The sequence below is a fragment of the Symphalangus syndactylus genome, chromosome 19 (genome assembly GCF_028878055.3).
Source record: "Symphalangus syndactylus isolate Jambi chromosome 19, NHGRI_mSymSyn1-v2.1_pri, whole genome shotgun sequence".
NCBI classification, from domain to species: Eukaryota; Metazoa; Chordata; class Mammalia; order Primates; family Hylobatidae; genus Symphalangus; species Symphalangus syndactylus.
In genome coordinates, this window is record NC_072434.2 from 22,569,619 (window position 1) to 22,582,980 (window position 13,362).

The window sequence follows — 13,362 nt, forward strand, 5'->3', positions numbered from 1 at the left end:
GTACTTTCTATAATTAAGGAAACTATTTCTAGAGGTGATTGATCGTATCTCTTTGTGTTATAATGCCTACCGCTATGACTATAATCGTCCAGTCAACACACTCTTTTAGAGACTAGATGATTTTTTAAAAATACGATCATTTCAGCATTCACAGTTCTCTGCTGTTGAAATACATATTTTATTTTTAACAGCTTTAGTAAGATATAACACACTTACCGTATAATCTGTCCATTTAAAAATGTACATTTTGATGGTATTTGGTGTATTCTAGTTGTGCAACCATCACTACAATCAATTTTAGAACATTTTTATCACCCCAAATGAACTGTACCCATTAGTAATCACTCCCCATCACTAATTTCCTTTCTGTCTCTATAGATTTACCTATTCTGGACATTTCATAGAAGTAGAATTATAGAATTTGTCAACTTTTTTTTTTTTTTTTGAGGCAAGGTCTTTCTTGGCCACCCCGACTGGAGTGCAGTGGTACAATCATAGTGCACTACAACCTGGAACTCCAGGGCTCAAGTGATCCTCTCACTTCCGCCTCCCAAGTAGCTGGGACTACAGGCACGCATCACACGCTCAGCAATATGTCAACTTTTATGACTGACTTCTTTCACTTAGCATAATTTTTTTTTGTTTTTTAGATGGAGTCTCACACTGTCGCCTGGGCTGGAGTGCAGTGGTGGGATCTCGGCTCACTGCAACCTCCCACTCCCGGGTTCAAGCGATTCTCCTGCCTCAGCCTCCCGAGTAGCTGGGATTACAGGTTCCTGCCAGCACATTCAGCTAATTTTTTGTATTTTTAGTAGAGATGGGGTTTCACTATGTTGGCCAGTCTGGTCTTGAATTCCTGACCTGGTGATCCACCTGCTTTGGCCTCCCAAAGTGCTGGGATTACAGGCGTGAGCCACTGCGCCCGGCCCACTTAGCATAATTTTTATAAGCTTCATCCAAGTTGTAGCATGTATCAGTACTTCGTTGCTTTTTGTCAATGAATAATATTCCAGTGTGTGGATATACCACATTTTGTTTATCCAGTTATCAGTTGATGAGCATTTGAATTGTTTTCACTTTTTGAATATTATGAATAATGCTGCTATACACATTGGTGTATACATTTCTGTGTGGATATATGTTTTTATTTAGCTTGGGTATACATCAAGGAGTAGAGTTGTTGGATCATATGATACTTCCATGTTTCACCTTTTCTTTTTTTTTTGTTTGAGACAGAGCCTTGCTTTGTCACCCAGGCTGGAGTGCAGTATGTAATCATAGCTCACTGCAACCTCAAACTCCCTCCCTAATTCCAGCACTTCGGGAGGCAGAGGTGGGCAGATTGCTTCAGCCCAGGACTTGGAGACCTACCCTGGGCAACATAGAGAGATCACGTTTCTAAAACAAACAAACAAAAAAAAGAGGCTGGGTGCCCTGGGAGGCAGAGGTGGACAGATCACTTGAGTTTAGGACTTTGAGACCAGCCTGGCCAATATGGTGAAACCCTGTCTCTATTAAAAATACAAAATTAGCTGGGCATGTTGATGCGTGCCTGTAGTCCCATCTATTCTGAAGTCTGAGGGAGGAGAATTACTTGAACCTGGGAGCCAGAGGTTGCAGTGAGCCGAGATCACACCACTGCACTCCAACCTGGACGACAGAGGGAGACTGCATCTCAAAAAAACAAAATATCTACACTCAGTGGAGTATTCCTATTGGGTTGCTATATTTTTTTATGTTTTCAATTGTTTTTGGGGAGCATGTGATTTTTTTGTTGTGTGGGTAAGTTCTTTAGCGATGATTTCTGATGTTTTAGTGCACCTGTTCCCCGAGCAGCCGTACGTTGTACCCAGTGCACCCAAACTCATAGCTCACTGCAACTCCCAACTCCCAAGCAATCCCCTGCCTCAGCCTTCCAAAGTGCTGGGATCGTAGGCATAAGCCACCATTCCTGGCTCCATGTTTTACCTTTTGAAGAACTGCTAGACTGTTTTCCAAAGCAGTGAAGCACACATTTTTGCAGTAAAGCAAGGAATTTTATAAATGATATGCCCTTTCCACAAGTTCCACTTTTTATCCAGACCTTCTCCTAAGAGCTGATCTCTGCAGCCTGGAGCCTCCAGGTGGGCAGCCTGCCTACGGTGCCAAGGGCAGGTTGATGGAAGAGAGTGGGAGGGACAGCAGGGGGAGGAGAAGAGAAAGAGCAAGGCAGAGAGGAAGAAGAAATCGGTGACTAAGGCAGGAGTAATAAAACGTTGAGCTACTGGGGGCTGTCCACTCCTAAGCCCCAAATTTTAAAATACGTTTGTAGTATAAGTTTTCTGAGCAATTCTCTCAAGTGCTTAAAAGGAGGGGTTGGGGGATTTGAGCTCCATGTAGAATGCTGAATACTGTCTTCAGCTGTGGCGGGTTCACAGGATTACTCATGTCCTGCAGTGAAGGGCAGATAGGAAAATGACTCACTTCACATACAGCAGTGCCCCTCCACCCTGACGCACATAAGAATCACCTGGGAGCTTTTAAATACTACTGATGCCAGGGCCTCATGCCAGAGATTCCGATGGACTTGGAATGGGGTGGAGCCTGAAGGCTGGCCTATTCTGAAGGCTCTTCAGGGAATTTTTATACGCAGCTAGGATTGAAAATCACTTATGTAGACATACGGTTTTTATGTTTTAACAAACACGTTTAAGGCAAACAAACTACTGGGATGATCTTTGGATGCACCGCAGAACTTTTTCAGAAGCATTTGGGAGTCCCAGTGATTTCTACTTCTGAAGAGTGCTAGTGAATGAGGGATTTTGATTGAGGGCTTATTTTGCTGCCTTAGTATTCTCTCCTAACCAGAAGCCTTTCTGTTTTGGAATCATGGAGCACATCTTTTGTGGGCTGCAAAAAGCTCTAGGTGGAAGGGAAGAGGATCAGGTGGTGAAGCTGAACCGGGAGAGTCTAAAAACCACGTGGCCTCTCAGGCACCCTTGAGTCTAGAGGGAGTTCCCTGATCTCACATATGAGAGTGATTCTAGGGGTAAGTACTGTTTTTTTTGATAACTTTTTTTTTTTTTTTTGCAAAGATAGTTTTTGATTATTATAGGGCAGAAAACTGGTGGATGGGCTTGAAATTTTACATTTTTCTCTAATTAAAATATCTACAAACAGAGGCTGGGCGCGGTGGCTCATGGCTGTAATCCCAGCACTTTGGAGGCTGAGGTGGGCGGATCGCTTGAGCCTAGGAGTTTGAGACCAACCTGGGCAACATAGCGAGACCACGTCTCTTAAAAAAATTTGTTTTAGCTGGGTGTGGTGGCAGGTGCCTGTAATCCCAGCTGCTCGGGAAGCTGAGGCTGAATAATTGCTTGAACCCAGGAGGCAGAGGCTGCAGTTAGCTGAGATTGCGCCGTTGCACTTCATCCTGGGCAACAAGATCGAAACTCCAACTCAAAAAAAAAAAAAAAAAAAAAGGCCGTGCGCGGTGGCTCATGCCTGTAATCCCAGCACTTTTGGGAGGCCGAGGTGGGTGGATCACCTGAGGTCGGGAGTTCGACACCAGCCTGACCAACATGGAGAAACCCCATCTCTACTAATACAAAATTAGCCAGACATGGTGGCACATGCCTGTAATCCCAGCTACTTGGGAGGCTGAGGCAGGAGAATTGCTTGAACCTGGGAGGCGAAGGTTGTGGTGAGCTGAGATTGTGCCACTGCACTCCAATCTGGGTGACAAGAGTGAAACTCCATCTCAAAAAAAAAAAAAAAAAAAGAAAAAAATATCTACAATCAGTGGAGCATTCCTATTGGGTTGCTTAAATTTTTTTTTTTAATTTTCAATAGTTTTTGGGAAACAGGTGATTTTTTTTTTTGTTACATGGATCAGTTCTTTAGTGGTGATTTCTGAGATTTTGCTGCACCTGTCACCTGAGCAGTATATGCTGTACCCAATATGTTGTTTTTCATTCCTCACCTCCCTCACCCCCTTCCCCTCTGAATCCCCAAAGCCCATTATCTCATTCTTTTTTTTTTTTTTTTTTTTTTTTTGAGACAGAGTCTCGCTCTTATGCCTTTTTATACTCATAGCTTAGCTCCTACTTACAAGTGAGGGGGTGGGTACTCTTCATTCAGCCATACATTCATGAAGACATGTTTATTGGGTTCCTTCTGAGTGCCTATTAATCATCTGGAGCAGTATCACAGAGTTAGAAGACAAGTCCTCCGACTCTGTGCCTTCCAGTCTCCACACACCTCAGTGACCTTCACACCACCACCCTAGTCCAAGTCACTGTCTTCTCCAGCCTAAATGTCTGCAGTTGAGTCCTACTAACTGGCCTCCTCGCTTCTGCTCTTAGTCCTATAGCCTATTCTCATAGCTAGAGGGATAAAAAAAAAAAAAAAAAAAATCAGATGCCCATACTCTCTTTCTCAAAGCTTTCAAATGGCTTCTCATCACATTTAGAATATAATTCAGCTCCTCAAATGTTACAAGACCTCACCCCTACCCACCTCTTCATTCCCATCTCCTCTACTTTCATCTTCCCAGCCCTGTTGGCCTTGCTCATTTCTTCCTGAGGGCCTTTGCACTTCCTGTTCCCTCTGCTTGTTTTCCCCCTCGATATCAGTTGGTGCTTACAAGTCTCTCTAAACCAAGCACCCTGTATTAGAATCCATGTGTCTCTCACAGCAGCCACTAAGATCATTTGCAATTAGGAGGTACTCAATAAGACACTTGATGATGTGAATGGATACAAATATAAAGAAAATAACATATAAAGAAAATGACATCTTGGAAAAATCCCTGCCCAAAATTCTCTGAAACAGGTAACTCAAAAGAGCCAAATCAGCATATCAAGTCTGATGTGGTTCTCTTGCTGCTCAGAGAGCTGCAAAGATTTTACGCTTGTGCAAGCAGATCCTCTGGAAGAAGTAATTTTCTCTTTGGGAGAGTAGCAGTACACAGGCTCAACAGTAAATTCACAGTATTTTACAAGATGAAAAGCGAAAATCATATTAAAAGCAGTAATCATACACTAGCGGCACCAATCTCTCATACTTTAATGGTATGGTGCCATAATTTGACCATAATTTCTCTCTTTCTGTGTCTCTGACTCTCTCGACTATGAAAATGCTTAGTGGCAGGTCTACACAGCACGAAGCAAAACAGTGGTAGTAGAGAAAGCTACATTTTGATATAGCACAGTCTCTGCTTCCTGTATTTCTTTTACCATTTAAATAATAGTAGGCTTTGCATTTGTATAAATCATGCAGACAATAGTGTGGGACTATGAAGACGTGGTCCATGATGGCTTGAGTCTGTGGATCACAAACCTCAGATGAAGGTGGAGAGTGTTAGGGAAGGTAGGCACAGTTTCAATCTATTTTCTTCCATTGTTGCTTGTAATAGGTTTTCCGAAATGCTTTCACCTTATGAGCATTCACGCTGCTTGTTCTTTTGCAGTTGTTCTGCATTACTCAAAAATCATCTCTGATTGTCTTCCACATGTTTTTCCTTTTTAGAAAAAACCCTCACCAGGTACTTGGGAGGCTGACATGGGAGGGTTGCTTGAGCCTAGGAGTTTGAGACCAGCCTGGGTAACATAGCGAGATACCCCATCTGAAAAAAGAAAACAAACACACACAAATTTAAAAATGGGGGAAAAAACCCCTCACACACAAACCTAAATGCAATATATGTTGATTTTAGATGATTTGGAAATATAGAGAACAAAGAAAAAACAGTTACCCTTAATTCCACCACCTAGAGAAAAGTCTTAATAATTCCTATATTTCTGTCAGAATATGTTAACATTTTAACTTTTTGTGATTATAAAAGCAATACATCTTGATCGTAGAAATTTTGGAAAATGGAGAAACTGTAAAGAAGTAGGAGGAACAGCTCATCATGTAGAATAACTTTTTGATTATCAGTATTTCACTACAACAAACATGGAAATCAAACAAGAGCATCAGGCTGACTGATTGAAAGATCCCAAGTAAAAAAATAAAACAAAAGCATTCCTGTAGGTCTGAACTGAGCGACCTTTGAGCCTCTCAGCGTTGGCTGTATTTTCCTTTTCTGGAAATGCCAGGCTGGGAGCATTTCCAGAAATACTCCTGGGCTGGGAGAAAGGCCTGGGCTGGGAGGATGACCATGGAGAGGCTGGGCTGGAAGTATAGCCATGGGCTGGAGAGCCTGGGCTCAGAACCTGACCTGGGCTGGGAGGGATGGCCATGGGCTGAAGAGGTGGGGCTGGGCTGGGAGGATGGCCATGGAGAGGCTGGGATGGGAGGATGGCCATGGGCTGGAGAGGCTGACCATGGAGAGGCTAGGCTGGGAGGCTGGCCATGGAGAGGCTGGGCTGGGAGGCTGGCCATAGGCTGGAGAGGCTGGGCTGGGAGGCTGGCCATGGGCTGGAGAGGCTGGACTGGGAAGATGGCCTGGGCTGGAGAGGCTGGGCTGGGAGGCTGGTCACGGGCTGGAGAGGCTAGGCTGGGAGGATGGCCTGGGCTGGGAGGATGGCCATGGAGAGGCTGGGCTGGGAGGCTGGCCATGGGCTGGAGAGGCTGGACTGGGAAGATGGCCTGGGCTGGAGAGGCTGGGCTGGGAGGCTGGTCACGGGCTGGAGAGGCTAGGCTGGGAGGATGGCCTGGGCTGGGAGGATGGCCATGGAGAGGCTGGGATGGGAGGCTGGCCATGGGCTAGAGAGGCTCGGCTGGGAGGATGGCCATGGAGAGGCTGGGTTGAGAGAATGGCCTGGGCTGGGAGGATGGCCATGGAGAGGCTCAGAACTCACCACAAGAGGTGGGAGAGAGGATGAAGGCTGGGAGCTGAGTGTGTGTCAGTGTGTGCGGAGGGGCTGGGGAAGGAGAGTGAGCATGCTTGCACAAGCATTCAGGGTGGAGAAGGCCAAGGAGAGAAAAAGGGAGTGAGCAGGCAGGTGGAGGCTACAAAAGTGGCCCTGTGCAGGGTGCTGGGTACTGCTGAGAGGCTGTCCTCTAGGGGTGCCTTGCAGGAACTAAGAGCCTAGGTCTGTCTTGAGGACCGTTGGGTGCAGAGTACACTTCTCTGTGGCCTGGCAGGACTATCTGGGTCATAAATCACAGATTGTTTGCACCAACTAGGACCCTATCTACTCACATAGACCAAGACAAAGGGAAAGAGACTGCAGTAGGATGGGAGGTGGGAGTGGGGTTTGGCTGGGAGGGTCCAATCCTGCTGCATTGAGTGACAGGTGGCTCCTGCTCTCTAGTCACTTTAGGAGAACATGGTCCTGTACAAAGACCATTCTACAGGGAGCTCATTGGACATCAGGGTTCCATTCCAGCTCTAATGCTGGCCACCCTTACGCTTGTTATTCTGTTTACTTTTTTTTTTGAGACAGTTTCACTCTTGTTGCCCAGGCTGGAGTACAATGGCACAATCTCAGCTCACCGCAACCTCCGCCTCCCGGGTTCAAGCAATTCTCCTGCCTCAGTCTCCCAAGTAGCTGGGACTACAGGCATGCGCCACCATGTCTGGCTAATTTTGTATTTTTAGTAGAGACGGGGTTTCTCCATGTTTGTCAGGCTGGTCTCGAACTCCCGACCTCAGGTGATCTGCCCGCCTTGGCCTCTCAAAGTGTTGGGATTACAGGCGTGAGCCACCCCGCCAGGCTACTTTTTTTTTTTTTCTTTTAAATCGATGCCCACCCTGCCTACAGTGGGGAGAATTCTCATGAGAGTAAAGTGAGATGGTAAATAGTATTCTGTGGCTCGATTCCAAGTACCCTTCAAGTCTCTGTTAGGATAGCACTCCCTCCAGGAGACCTCCTCAGACCCACAGTCTGGGTTAGGGGCCCACACTATGAGCTTCCATAGTAATTGATCCCTGAGATTGATTGTCGGTCCATTTACCTCTCTGGCTAAGCTAATGATCAGGACTGGTTGGTCCCTGTATCCTATCCCAGTATGGTTCCCGGCACCACGAGCAGTTCAATAAACCTTGGTTGGCTGAATAAGTGTCGCTGTTGAGTCACTGCAGAATATAATGCAATAGTTACTGATTTGCTTTTTATATAACAAAATCAAAAATTGAGAGGAGAAGAACAGAAGTAAAATCCAGAAGACTCAGCTGTTTGAGGCATGTTCCCACCCTGGACTTGCCAACTTTCACTGTAAAATTGCAACATATTAAGTATTCGTCAACTACGGACTTCGTGCCCATGGAATTTAATCTGCTACTTCCTCCCAGGCCAACACCTTGAGGCCAGAGGCAACAGAAAGAGGATTGAGTGAAGCAGGAAGCCTGCAAAGCCCTGGATTCCAATCCAGCTCTAGCTGCGAGGCGCTGGGCACGGGTCACTGCTCTGGAGCTCTGCCTGCTTGTCTGCAAAGTAAGTCAATGCGCTGCCTCGAACGCCCTTTGATTTTTATTTACCTGAAACACAAAACTTGTGAAGCCAGCAATACAGGCTTAGGCAGTCACCCTAAGAGCTGGCTAAGATTAGGCAGCAAACAATCTTTTGGCTACAATGTCTGGCAGGTACGAATACATTAAATCAAACATGTAAAATAGCATAATTTGTGCTGGATGCATGGCTAAGTCTGCATGGGTCAGTGTGTGGGCACAAGACTAAATCAAGGCAAAGAGCCACCCTGATAGCTCACGGAGCTGGTTAAGCACCTGTGTCATCATTATGGTAAAATAGAATCAGAAAAAGTATATATGTGTGGTGGGGGAAGGCTGGTAGGGGAAAACCATTTATTGAATCACAGGTAAATTTTTTGTTTGCTGGCTGGGCACGGTGGCTCACGTCTGTAATCCTAGCACTTTGGAAGGCCGAGGAGGGTGGATCACTTGAGTCCAGGAGTTCAAGACCAGCCTGGCCAACTTGGAGAAACCCTGTCTCTACTAAAAATATAAAAATTAGCCGGGTGTGGTGGCGCACGCTTATAGTCCCAGCTACTTGGAAGGCTGAGGCATGAGAATTGTTTGAAGCTGGGAGGCAGAGGTTGCAGTGAGCTGAGATCATGCCACTGCACTCCAGCCTGTGTGATAGAGCAAGACTTGGTCAAAAAAAAATTAAAAAAAAAAAAAGTTTTTTGTTTGCTACTTTTGTAAAATTTCGTAGTGTATGATATATTTTCCATTGCAATGTATTTGTAGCACAATTGACTGACTATTGCCACCATCTCCTACTCTCTCTCAGTGGTTCCTAGCTCAAGCACATTCTCTCTTAAAATTGTAAAATTATACGTAAGCACCTTATATTACGTTGTTACTAAGCCCTTGGCCTTATTTTATTTTATTTTTTTGAGACAGAGTCTAACTCTGTCGCCCAGGCTGGAGTACAGTGGCACAGTCTCATCTCACTGCAACCTCTGCCTCCTGGATTCAAGCAGTTCTCCTGCCTCAGCCTCCCAAGTAGCTAGAACCACAGGCACATGCCACCACGCCCAGCTAATTTTTGTATTTTCTGTAGAGACAGAGTTTCACCATGTTGACCAGGCAGGTCTTGAACTCCTGACCTCAAGTGATTTGCCTGCCTCGGCCTCCAAAAATGCAGGGATTACAGGCGTGAGCTACTGAGCTCGGCCAATTTTAAATGAACCTAATGAACTACCTAATATGTTTAACTATTACACAGATACAGTATTTAATATGTACATAGTGTGTATTAAAAACATAGAATAGCAAGTATTTCCAATTTTATTATAGCATTAATGACCCTCCATTCTAAAATTAGTGTGCTTATTGAATTGTATAAGAAATATTTTCAGAAAAAATCAATTATGTAATATTTAAAGGGGTGAAAAAATTGTTTTTTTTTGTGATATTTTTTTGGGCCAGGCGTGGTGGGTCATGCCTGTAATCCCATCTCTTTGGAAGGCGGAGGTGCGTGGATCATCTGAGGTCAGGAGTTCGAGATCAGTATGGTGAAACCCCGTCTCTATTAAAAATACAAAATTAGCTGGGTGTAGTAGTGGGCGCCTGTAATCCCAGCTACTTGGAGGCTGAGGCAGGAGAATCACTTGAAGCCGGGAGGCAGAGGTTGCAGTGAGCTGAGATCATGCCACTGCACTCCAGCCTGGGCAAAAAGAGTGAAACTCCATCTCAAAAAAAAAAAAAAAAAAGGATATTTTTTATGAACACTTTTTGCTCATAGTCGTAAGATGAACTTGTTGGCTATTCTTGGTATGTTATTCCACACCTCCTCTGTGTATTTATATTATTTAGTAGCTAAAAGTATCGTCTTCAATTGAGTATGTTTCAGAAGAAGGCAGCTCTGGTGGTTAATCCAATAATCAAAAGGATGGTTGGCTTTTCCTTCTGCACATTCCTTAAAAATCAGTGTATATTTTGAGATGAGAATGAGCTATCATGTGTAGAAACTCTCTATTATTACTCTACACACTTTTGAAGAATAGATGTTCCAAATCAAGAAAGAAACGTGTTGTAGGCTAATAAGTTCATTAATGCATAAAAGAAAAAAAAAGCCTATTTCATTAGAACAGTGTTTAACATTATACAGAAATAAGCTTTGTCCTTTGTTTGCTGAGAACAATAGCGCAATCCTCTGTGTGAAGATGATTTATCTCTTGCTAAACCACCCTAACTGTTTATGACAGCAAAAAGACAGGTATCATTAACCTTAGGTGTTGACAATTTAGAATTCATGGGAATGAGTTAGAAAAACGATAGACGGGTCCCACCCCTGAGTTTGTGGAGGGCAGATGAATCCCTGTGAACCATCACCACTCATGCCTCACGTTACCAGAAAAGAGTTCCCCTTGAATTTTCAGAGAGGGGGTTTGGTTTTATGTCCCCTACATCTGAAGTTGAAGTGAAAATTGTTTTGAGGAAAAATGGATCTATATTCCAATTGAAGTATTTTCCAAGGCCCTAGAATCAAGTTTATTTGTAAATCCATAATTTACTGAATCGTTTTACCTTCCTTGTAAGTGACTCATGTATAAATTAGTGATGGATTCTTGATTAATTTATTTTTGCTACTGTTCTTAGATTTTAAAAGCTTGCATTCCTCAAGATCACCCTCTTCATAAATATCTTCAATAAATTTCAGCACAGGATGATGGCTGAAGCCCTTTTATCCTTTGCAGAATGATATAATCGGGCATTCTAAAGCAAATAAGAATTCAGTGACCCCAAAAATGTATTGGATTAAAACCTACCAATAAAAAATGAAGTGTTACCAGAGAAAATACTCTGCAGCTGTTCTTTGCTTTAGGTACACATAATAACAACATGAGTGTGGGGTATGGTCTGGTTTCAGCGTGGCATGCATTAATTCACATTTTAAAATCTTTTACATATGCTTATCTTCTTATGAGCATAGTGCAGTACTACATTAGATCTACTTAAAATCCATTGAGAGTATTGATTTTTTTCTTGAGAAAAATCAGCACAGTGAGATGGTCTCTCTCCTCGTATAAAGCCCATTAGAGAAAACCAGAATTGTGTTGATGTAAAGGAGAGTGTTTCCTAATGTACATGACATAATACTATGGTTCACAAGACTCAACTCTCTTTCAAATCTAATTAACTGATTCTGTCAAGCTTATATTCTAGCCCCTGTTTGCATGGTTATCACACCTCTGTCAACCCAAACTCCCCTATTTAGGAACTAGAAGTGACTAAGAAAGTGACTCATGAAAATATAACTATCTTAAAGATATTTTACCAACATGGTAATATTAAATCAAATAATTACATGAACTGTTGGAATTTCATTTGGGCAATTTTTTAAAAGATAATTTTTAATCGCTATGAGACTGGAGTTTAAGAGTGGATGATTTAACTGAAATGTTTTAGTAAGACTGGGTAGATAAATCAAACACCCTGAATTCCCTTAATAGCAGTTATCATTCTGACATCTTCTTATTTTAAAGAAATTGCTGAAATTTTGACAAAACTAATGTGGATGGCTATAATTGAACTGACAATATCTATATGGGGGAAGAGGTGAAATCACTATATTTAGAAACGAATGCTCCCATCCCACCCCAACTACATATTCAGGTTAAATGTGTGCACATCCTGGTAGCTGGAACATCTGTTTCTAGCTTGTTGTTCCTCTTGGCTGCTTTTCAATTGGATTTCCTCGAGCAGGTCCCAGGCTTGTCACTGCAGCCAGGGTCTGTTAACCATCACCACTGGTTCTACATTAAGTAGGAGGTTCAGGGCTAAGCTAATAACTCGCCTGCCTTTCTGACTGATCACAGTGATGTTCACCGTGGCCACTTATCATGCGGGCTCCTTTGGGAGGGTGCTCTTCTTTGTCTGTACCTCTGGGTGGAATTGGTTTTCTTTCCCCTGGTTCCTGGAGTTACGTGTGAAAGACAAGGCTCATTGTCACTTCCATGGAGCGGCTGTGTGACGCTTTGCCCATGCATCTGCTGCACTCAAACATGAAACTCGCTCTGCCCTTTCTGCAGGACCTGTAAATATGATATGTGGTGATTCTCTTCTTCCTCCACTCTGAAAAACAAAAAAGAAACTATCACTGTATGTAGTTTACAGGAAACTAGGTTAGAATGAAACAGAGTCCTTTAGTGTTCTGAATCATGGTTATGATTTGGCATAAAATCACAAGTGGGAAATGTTTGATGCTTATGGCATAGCAGTGTGTGGTCCACATCCAAGTGGTGAGGTGGGGGTAGGGTTGGAAGAAAAGAGGCAATTGCAAAGATGCTTAGACAATTTTCCAAAGGCCTTTAGACAGTTCAGTGGCCTCCGCTTTATAAATGCTCCAGGCTGACTGTAGAAAAGGGGATGTCCAAATTCAAGGGCAGACAAAAAGCATTTAGAAAGTTTGCTAATTGACAAGGGGGACATAGTGAATTTGCTTCCCATTTCTACTTTCTAGGTGGCTTCTGAAGCAGCAAAGGAAGTTGGGTTTCATCTGGGACCTGATATCCTGGGGTTGACACCATCCTGTTGTGACTCCCACAGCTGATAAGCTTTGATAGAAATTGGCAGCTCCATCTGTCAAACTCTGCCATGACTTTTTTTTTCTTTTTCTTTTCTTTTGTTTTTTTTTTTCTTGGAGACAGAGTCTCACTCTGTTGCCCAGGCTGGAGTGCAGTGGCGCAATCTCGGCTAACTGCAACCTCCATCTCTCAGGTTCAAGCAATTCTCCTGCCTCAGCCTCCCGAGTAGCTGGGACTACAGGCGTGTGCCACCACTCCCAGCTAATTTTTGTATTTTTAGTAGAGACAGAGTTTCACAATGTTGGCCAGAATGGTTTCGATCTCTTGACCTTGTGATCGGCCCACCTCAGCATCCCAAAGTGCTGGGATTAAAGGCGTGAGCCACTGGCACCTGGCCAAACCCTACCCTGACTTTAAACCTGAAAAGTATTGCTTTCCCTA

At 43.7% G+C, this 13,362-nt stretch overlaps 1 protein-coding gene across 2 annotated transcripts in view; it reads left to right on the forward strand.

The window, feature by feature from the left end:
- Nucleotides 1-2,472: 2,472 nt before the first annotated feature.
- Nucleotides 2,473-13,362, forward strand: part of ZNF281 (zinc finger protein 281) — a 78,857-nt gene continuing 67,967 nt past the window's right edge. The window contains exons 1-2 of one of the 2 annotated variants that reach the window (XM_063613704.1): nucleotides 2,473-3,028; nucleotides 8,222-8,363. The gene's annotated coding sequence lies outside the window, so the exon portion shown is untranslated. The remainder of the gene's footprint in view (nucleotides 3,029-8,221; nucleotides 8,364-13,362) is intronic. The other variant, XM_063613705.1, reaches the window with a different exon arrangement.